Raw genomic sequence first — 9773 nt, 5'->3', positions numbered from 1 at the left:
TATTTTCCCCTCAGAGGTGCCCAAGTCTCACGTGAGAATCGTGCTGCCTTTCTGGTAAATGACAGTCCTGGGCTCCTGGCCCTTTACAGCCCGCCCGTCTCCCTGCTCGCCCAGCTGGCCACAGGGGCCAACTCAGGAGGCCCAGGGCCAGCCTCAGAGAAGCAGCTGGAGCCTCCTGGCCTGTGGCAGCAGCTGCTAAGGAGGGTCGCTCTCACCCTCTGAGACGACGACGCGGAGCACAAACCACTGCCAGCGTCCGTACCCTCTTTGCTCTCCCTCGGCTCTCTCTTGTCTTGGCCCCTAGGTCAGGGCCACCCACAGCCTGCTGACCACTCTTCGAGGCACCTGTTCACACAGCTGGACCTTTGCCTGATCTCAGGTTCTGAGCTCTCCTCTAAGCCCTCAGGACGCCCATTTTTCTGGCCCCTCCCCGACTCCCTGCCCTGCAAGACGGCCCTCATGTTAGACACACAGCACAGTGGTTACCAGGTAATTCAAGCAGAATTTGGAACTCTGCAAGACACAGAGGTCGTGCCCAGCAAGCGTTGGCGCTCCCTGCTGCGGCCTGCCCTCCGAGCCTCGCCCACCTGGGACGCTGCAGGTTCGCTTCTCCCGCCATTTGGGACATCCTCAAATTGTGACTCGGGCCGGCTCTGCTGTCACAGAGGCAGTCGTGTGTGAGGGGCTGAATCGGAGGTCGGCTGGGCCCTGACACAGCACCAGACTCGTTCTGAAGGCGGGTAGTCCCAGGCCAGGCCTCAGCCCCCACCCCCTCCCCAGCCGTGTGCAGCTGCAATTTGACAAGCATGACTTCCTGAATCTCAAGGGACGGTGACCAGGTCCTTGCCAGATGGCCAGGCAGCAGGCTGCTAGTTTTGTCTGAGGTCACTGCAGAGCCGGTAGCCATTAGAACTGCCACTTGCTCGGAGACGGGCTCAGCCTTTCTAACTCGGCAAATCCAGGCCACCTCCAGGCATTCATCCAGTCGATGAAGTTGGTTCTCTCCCACCGTGCAACGTTATTTTGAGTGTAAATTCATAGTTTAGTCTCTGCTGGCGGATTCCTGAGAATTGGGGAAAGGCACAGGAAATACCAGCAATAACCTCCAGCGTCAGATTACTTTTTGTGAACTAACACTTGTGGCCAGAAAATAGTTTGGAGAGGCTAACACTTAGCCCCCTTAGCTGCCTTGGCCCACATTTTTTTGCAATTTAAAACCACTGCTACAACTGGACTTTGATATTGTGCTCGTTAATCCCCTGCTTCCACCTCAAAGTTTCAGCTGTTCATTTCACCCGGGGTTTCCAGTCTGGGCAATTGAGAGTTGCCACACTGCGCATGAGACCCCGGATGTGGCCCCTGGTGGAAGGTCACACGTTGCCCGGCAGCCTCGGCTGAGCCCCTCTCCACTGGACTACCCTTGGGTGTTTGTCTGCCATCTGCTAGGCGGTGTGTCCCATGAGGTCAGAGCCTGTAGCTGCCGTGTCCCCGACTCCATCCCCAGCACTGACTCAGGGTCTGGGACACAGACACTGCAGCATAAATATTTACTGAGTGGATGCCTCTCAACCACCACCAGCTGCGTAATGGCATCCTTTGTCCTTTTCTACAACAAATGATTCTCAAAGGTCAGGAACCAGGCAATGACAACAGCATGGAAGCAGATGAAACCGCGGCACAGCATCAGCACCCAGATCTTATCATCTGCTCGGATCTCAGGTCCTCTGCAGAGCATCTCTCTCTCTGCTCTAAAAAGAAGGCTAGAGAGCCCTGTGCAGTTACGAGACAGAGTGGAAAAAGAGCAGGGAGAGGGGAGTTCAGAAGAAAAAGTCCCAACATCCTCTTCCCTGTGGAAATAATGATAATAGTAAAAACAGCAAGACCACGTGGTACTGAGTTCTTCCCATGCGTCAGGCACCGTTCTTTACATTTATTGTTTGATTAATCTTCACAAGAAGCCTACAAGGCAGATATTATTATCTTCATGCCCCTTTGTAGAGGAAAAAACAGGAACCCAGAAGAATTTAAATAACTTGCTGAAGCTGGTAGGTGGAGAAGCTGGAACTCCACCCCAGGTCTGTGCAGAGTCCAGGGCTTAGTGACCAGCCAACCAGCTGCATAACTGTGGCCTTTGTCCTCTGCTGGTTTGAATATTTACAGGCAAAGTCCAAGTGCCATTCATCTTTGCGTAACTCACGGCACCTGGCCCAAGGGCATGCACGCCGCGTGAAGACAGTCAATATTTGTTGTTTCAAAAGTAGGGATAGTCAAAAGGCACTGGGAGAGGGTTATTTGACTGGAAAACAGAGTGCAAGAAAAGAAATCCCAGAGCCCATGGAGGGAAGGCAGGGTGGTACCAGCAGAAGACAGAGGTGTCATCAAAGATGTGTGGGATCCAGAGCATCAAGTTAAAGGAACATTTTCAAGTGGCTAAATTATAAGAAATAATAATGCCAGGAACAGCTGGAAGGTCCTGATTTTTGCATTCGTTCCATGAGTCTCACAAAGTACTTTTCACGTGGTAGGTTCCTCAGAAAGAGCAAATTAATTTTAAAAATATGAGCCATCACTTATTGTTTTTCCTAGGTCTTGAAATAATACTTAAATGGGATAAGCATCATGAATGTGCAGAGTATCCATCAGCTAAGTTAAAAATCAGAGTCAAAATTACCTAAATATTGTCAACTCCTTCGCAAGGCAAGTCTTTTCATCATCTTTATGTTTAGGTTCTAACACAACCCAGGCGCTTTTGTAGAGAATCAGGTACAAACATTTGCACTTAGGGCTGCCCCATTTACCAAGTCACCACATCCTCCTGCGGTTCCTTTACGAAGAGCTAAAACCCAAACAAGCACCGCCTCGAGCCCATCACCCAGAGCCCGCGGGCTGTGCTAACACTCAGGGAGTGCGTCACAGAAGCCCTTGTAATAGTATCTCATTGAATCCATATGAGGCCCCAGGAACCAGTAAATGATTACCCTCATATTATTGATGAGGAAACTGAGGCACAGAGCATTGACCAGCTGAAGGTCCCACAGCTAGAAATTTGCTGGTGGTGGGAGGGAGGGGGGTTCACACCCAGGGGTCTGGCTCCTGAGTCTAGCTCTGAACCACCAGGCAGTGTCCACAGACAGCGTGGACATGGCAAAGGCCAACCTGTCCGCCCTGTTTGCTTGTCACCTGCAGCATCTTCAGCTTGGGTTTTCATGTGACAAATGACCTACACTAAGCCCGGACATGTTGAAAAGAAAGTGTAGGAAGGCCCTCAATCCGTGGTCAAGGTCAGGGAGTGACAATTTCTTTACAGTCCCTTCCCAGCAGGAGGCAATGATTTCATCTATCATTGTTAATACCGGGGATACCTTGAAAATCAAATTAGGAGGGGTGACTTTCTCTTTTTTTGGCAGTTAGTTATAGTAGAAAGTTTTCCTCCGTCGTTTGAGGCAACAGCAAAGACTGCTGAGGGAGTGCCTGTAATTATGATCTTATTACTCTACCTAAATTCCAGAGCCTTTATGACACACGGAGTCTATGACCACAGCAAACAGTTGAATTGAAGCGTGGATAGCACTTCAATGGCTCTGGGGACGCAGACAGCCGGGCAGAACCACTGAAGCCTGAAGGTGGTAGTTCATCTTTGGATTATTCTGGTCCTCTGTCCCAATTCATGTAAGAATTCCACTCTTTTTTTTCCCTTATCTTCCCAAATCCTGACTCTGCCATTTTCTGAACCGATAAGACCTCTGAGAAGTCACAGATCGTCTCTAATGCAGGCTCTTTCTTCTCCAAGAGATTATGGCTATGACTTGGCACTGAGCAAGTTGACACCAGAGGACTGGGCTGTGTGTGCCTTAAGATTTTGTCACTGGCTGCCGGCCCTGTGGCCAATCAAGTTCGTGTGCTCTGCTTCAGCAGCCCAGGGTTTCACAGGTTCGGATCCTGGGTGTGGACATGGCACTGCTCATCAGGTTATGTTGAGATGGTGTCCCACGTGCCACAACTAGAAGGACACACAACTAAAATATACAACTATGTACTGGGGGGATTTGGGGAGAAAAAGCAAAAAAAGAAAAAAAGAAAAAGATTTTGTCATTGTTCTTAGAGATGTTTTTCTCACTTCTACAGCCAGGAAGCACCAACTACTTTAAATGTCAGTGAATTAACCTAGGCAAGTTTGTACAGAAAAACTCACAGCCCTACTTCAAGTTTTTGCCAGCAGGAATTTCAGTTTTTAGTAAAGAGAGAGTGTTGCCCTTGAGTTGGTCTGTTGCCCACCGCTGGCATTGGTGTGGCAGTTTTCTGTGGGGTGCGCAGTTCTTAAGTGGCGTACGCTGTGTCGGTTGCACAGCGCCTTTCACTCCTGACATCCTTTCTGGCCTGCTCTCCACTCTTGCTCTTGCCACAAGTCCTTTCTTCCAGGAAGCCCCTCTGCTTCGATCACCCAGTTGCGCAACCAGGAACCCAGAATTATCCCCCTCTGAAGGCAATAAATAACCAGGCCCTGCAGAGCACTCCTTCAGAACAGATCTCAGCTCTAATCCCCTTTCTTTCATGGCTCTCCTCCCGTCCAAGCTTCCTGATTTCTCTGTGTGAATGTCAGCCCGGGAGACAGACACCTGGTGGCACTACTTGGACCACTGCAGTGGCTTCCACTCCTGCCTGGCCATCCATCTTCATACCAAAGTCGAGAAGTGGCATACATCACTCATCGTCAAATCCTCCCAAGGATCCAGTTGACCTTGGAGTACAATAAACCCACATGGATGCGGCTTTTCCCAGCCTCACCGAATCCTCTCACTGTGCCCCAGCCGCACCGAGCTTCCCGCTGGTTGCCCAGCAGGCCGGGTCCTTTTCCATTTCCCGGCCTTCTCCTCTACTCTCTACTCTGCCAAGAGACCCTCCCACCCACCCACCCACCACTGGGTTTTTTAAAATACATCCTTCAGGTCTTAGTTCAAATACCACTTCATCAAGAAGCTTTTCTAAACTGACATGCTGAATTCCATGCTAATGCTAGAAGGAAGCTACCCCCCTGTTCTCATGGAGCTCTTCCTCAGAGAATACCTCATGTTAGTGTGTTTATACTGAGCTCTTCCTCTCGCCGTGGGGTGTAACCTCCATGAGGTCAAGGATCGTACATTTTGGCCGATCACTTAGCATTGGGGTGAGTCCATGATGAGGCCTCAGTTATTCTTTGTCTAATAAGTAAATCAATGTAATCTGTAGCACAACCCCTTCTCATGACATATGAAATGGATGTCTCTTTGGAAAACAGAAGAAAACATCCACGGATTCTCAAAGATAAATGACATAATTCAGGGGCAAGTTCTTGTGGCTAACGCACACGTTAATACAGGATTGTGTCCGTGAAATGAATCAACAGAAGTGGAAGTATTAGTATCCTTGAGGGGCCATGTGACAAAACTACTCTGGAAAGAAGATGTCGATGCAAATACCAGTGTCTGCCGTAAACAACGGATACAAGCCAGCACAAGTTTCTTGATGCTCTGTTTCAGCAGCGTCACGTCTGCGCACCAGCGGCGTACCAGCTTCTTCAAGGCCAAGGCCGCTAAGCTGGGCAGCAGCGGCTCTGAGACCTTCTGTCCAGAACCAGGAGGTGAGATTCTCTAGCCTGGGAAAACGGCCCACCCGTCAGGGCCTCGCATGCGGTCCCCGTGGCCAGGATGCTGCTGGCCTCTCCCTGGGTGCAAGTGTCCAGAACAAGAAGGTGAGGCGCTTTTCCAAAGTTAATGCTGGAGGTTAAGCTTGACTGTTCCTCCTCGTTCCCATATACACACGTTAGTGGTTAAAAAGCAGAATATTAAAATCCTTGACATCAAGTCACCCTTTACTCCAGCCCAGATCTCACCCTCCGTAGCCGTTGAACTCTCTCCTTTTGGTTCTTAGCTGTCTGTCTGTCTGCTCAACGCTATGAACATCTCCAGGACTCCACCTCCAGGTAGCCAGCTCTGGCGCACTTCCAGACACACCCTGACCTTTGAGGCACGTACCTTGTCCCTGCTTTACTGCGTGGAGTGGTAAATGAACCGTTCTTTCCAGCTCCAAATCAACCCATTTATAGCCTGTTTTGTGATTCTGGGTCACTGAAAACCCTGTTTTCCCTGTGTCATCTCCCTGTTGCGTTTTGCCCCAAGGGACCCCGAGGAGAGATGGGGAGACAGGAGGAGAAGGCGCACCAGGCCCTCACGTGGCTCCCCTGCCGGGCAGCGCCCGCAGCTCCTCAGCCAGGCAGCAGCTGTTCCTTCCGGCTCCCAGCTTCTTTCCGCTCCCCAAGCCAGCCTCACTGCACCCCTTGGGGGTCTGGCAGTGCCCCCATTCAAGGGTTTGAAATACTACTCTATAATTCTAGAAAGCTGTCTTACTCACTTGCAGATAGGGCCCTACTGCAGCAATTTTTCAATACATATCAAGTGCTAGAAACGGGAATGAAATGTTTTCCTCGTGTGTTGACTGCTAGGCGAATGAGCATGTGCAAAGATGGGATCTGCATTGCCCGTGGGCTGTAAGGTGACGACGGAACTGTCTGGACCCGAGCTTCAGGACCAGCCTGCATCTCCCACCATGAGCTGGAGTCCTTAAAATCTCCCAGCGCTTTTCTCCACTCTAGCTGCTGGGAGATCTTGTCCACAGAGTACACATGTGCACATGAGGGCCTTGAAACAGCACGCAGTGCTCAGTTACCAGGTCCTTATCCAGATGCTCCAAGGTGACCTGACGGTAACGTGGAGTTTAGGTGAAGACTTAGAAAAGAACTATGGGCTTCGGAGAGCATGGCCGTGGACCTCTAAGCATCTGTGAGTCCAACTCTGCTTATTAAATGATGTGTGGCTCTCAGCACGTCCGCGCTGTTCCAAGCACTGTGCAACTCCCAGCTCCATTAACCCTCATGACAGCGACATGAGGTGGCTGCCACCAGTGTCCTCATTTTCAAACATGAGGAAACTGAGGCACAGTGAGGGTGAGTAACCTGTCCAAGGTCACACCACCACAAGGGGTGGAGCTGGAATTTAACCCCTGGACGTCTGGGCCCCGAGCCCACGCCTCTGACTGCCAGGCTGTGTGGAGAGTCATCCGTCATTTTGCTGAGACGATGACTGAAGCTCAGTTTGTGGCCCACCGTTGCGTCACTAGCAGATGGCTGGATCCACGTGGATTCCTTCCACGCGAGAGGGGAGGCAGCACGGAGTCCCATCATCTAGTTACACGCACCGAGGTCCCGTGGGCACGGGGCTGGGCTCAGCACCTCCCAGACATCTTTTTACATAATTAAATTCCTTCTCTCATGATCTCACCCTGCACTACACAAGCACGTCCCAAATACCTTTGGGAACTTTCTCAAAGCACGCCTGGCACAACATGTTTCTCCACCTCTAATTAGTGCTCGCTTCATTTCACGAGGTTCTTCCTTTTGCAACATTCTTAGTCTGGGAGAGGTGCCCATAACAGAGGCCACTGGGTCACCTGTGCTCAGGCCACTGTCACACTATCCCTCTGCTCCATGAGCCCTGATTCCGCCTGGATTCATGGCTCAGCTTGCTCTGGTGGAGGCAGGAAAGCGGCAAATATCCCGTAATTTCTTCTTCTTCGTTGTGTCTCTTCTCCCTGATGTCTTGATGATTGGATGTGTTCTGATTTTCCTGAGTTTACATTCTCTAGCTCCACTACTCAGCTTGACACCCTTCCCTCCTCCAAACAATAAATTGACTTCTGAGCCGTGCTGTTCACTTCACATGCAGGATGAGACTTCGCATCTTCTGATTTGGGGGCCTTTCCACTACGTGATGTTGACTGTGGCGCTCTTTACAAAGGGCTGGAGTCTCGCTCCTCAAAAAGCGACCCATAGAACAGCAGCATTGGCACCCGTGGGAGTTTGATGGAAATGCAGAGTCTCAGGCCCCGTTCCTGCCTGAGTGAACCAGAATCGGCATTGCACGATTCCCATGCACCTTAAGAACTGAGAGACACCGAGGTAAGGAACATCAGATTGCCTTCGTGTCTACAATTCTTGTCCGCGCTGACCTGGCATATGCGTTTGTGATCAGCTAAATGAGCCTAATCATGCTTACCTGGTCGCTAACTGCTCTGGTGTCCTGTGACACAAGCGTTGACAGCAGACACAGTAGGAAAAGTCTGTTTGAAAGACTCTCTCTCACCTGAAAAATAACAAAGCTTGCGCTTCGTGATGCTGCATCGAGCTGTGGGTCCACATGAGAGAGAAATATTTGCCAAAAGACTTTCACGCTACATTTTGAGTTAAAGTAAAATTGTCAAAAGGCTGTCACCCAGCCTTCTCTGTGCTGACTTTACGATTCTCGTCCCCTCTCTATGTTCCTCCGTCCTTTCCCCGAGGCTTAGATTCTTGGGTTCATCATCGACTCTTCCCCTCCTCACTCCCCACATCCAATTTCATAGAAAATCCTCTTTGCCCCTGACGTCCAGTGGGTTCTGACTCCTAGCAGCCCTGTGCACAGCGGAGCGGAACCTGCCCTGTCTTTCTGCTCCATCCCCTCACCTTCTGGCTCTGCAGCAGGTACGTACATACGGCTCTGCCGCTGTTCCTAGGGTTTAGGAGGGTGGCCAGGTCCGTCTTCTTAGTTCGTCTTGGTCTGGAAGCTCCGCTGAAACCTGTCCACTGTGGGTGACCCTGATGGGATTTGAAATCCCAGTGGCATCACTTTCGGTCACAGCAACATGCAGCTGCCACAGTGTGACAACCGACAGACGGATGGCGTGGTTCCCTGACTGGGATACGAACCTGGCTGTGGCCAGAGCAGTGGATTTAACCACTAGACCACCAGGGCTGGCATTCTGTCAGCTCTACTTCAAACTAGATCCAGAATCTCACCCCCTCTCACCAGCTGTGCTGCTCCACTCCGCTGAGCCACCGTCACCTCTGCTTGGATCCCTGCGGTTTCCCCAACTGGCCTCCACCTCTGCCCTCTAACCTCTCAGAGCAGCAGCCAGACCGATCACGTTAGAGTGTAAATCCACCGCTCTCCCATGCAAACCCTCCAGTGGAAACCGTTTCGGAGTGAAGCCGAAGGTCTCACAAGGACCACGGGGCCCCGAGCCACCTCCCGCTTTGCAGCCCACGGCTCTGCTCACCCCTCTCTGGCAGCCCTGGCCTCCCTGCTGTTCCTGGAGCTTATCGGAGAAGCTCACGCTGGGCTCTTGGCACGTGGGGCTCCCCATGCACTGCATGATCTCCTCAGCATACCTGTGTGTCCTGCTCCCTCAGCTCCTTCGAGTCTTTGCGCCAGCGTTCGCCTTTCAACCAGACCCTCCCTGGCCACTCTGATTAAAATGCTCCCCATCAGAGGTACTGTGACAGGCAGTGATCAGTCTTTGGTGGTGAACATGATATAGTCCACATGGAAATCAAAATGTAATGATGCACACCTGAAATTCATATAAGGCGATAAAACAACGTTACCTCAATAAAAAGTAAACGAAAACATTATCAAAGAAAAAAAAGAAAGTGAAATAAATAAAACCCTCCCCATCTCCCGTCTGTGCTCTATTTTTTATGCCGCCCTTTTCATCTTTGTCACACGGGAGATTATTTCATTGTTGTGACAGCCTCTATGTCCACAGCCAGGCAAGCTCTCCCACAAAGGCTCACAAATCAAATTACGATGATTGAATCACACGGCTTATTAACTCCACTAAAACTCACACTGGGAGAATAATGAGGTAAGTCAGCACACTTAACAAGGTGAGCAAATGGGTAGAAGACCCACAGGGCCGGGTCC

General features: G+C 50.8%; 1 long non-coding RNA gene across 1 annotated transcript; it reads left to right on the top strand.

Annotated features, from left to right (window-relative positions):
* Positions 1-3515: 3515 nt before the first annotated feature.
* Positions 3516-9514, top strand: LOC139073659 (uncharacterized). Its single transcript, XR_011522660.1, has 3 exons — positions 3516-3669; positions 7758-8551; positions 8880-9514. It is a non-coding gene; the product is annotated as an uncharacterized lncRNA (long non-coding RNA).
* Positions 9515-9773: the final 259 nt, after the last annotated feature.

The sequence above is a fragment of the Equus przewalskii genome, chromosome 9 (assembly GCF_037783145.1).
Source record: "Equus przewalskii isolate Varuska chromosome 9, EquPr2, whole genome shotgun sequence".
In the NCBI taxonomy this organism is placed as follows: domain Eukaryota; kingdom Metazoa; phylum Chordata; class Mammalia; order Perissodactyla; family Equidae; genus Equus; species Equus przewalskii.
This window is presented reverse-complemented; position numbering and strand designations above follow the sequence as displayed.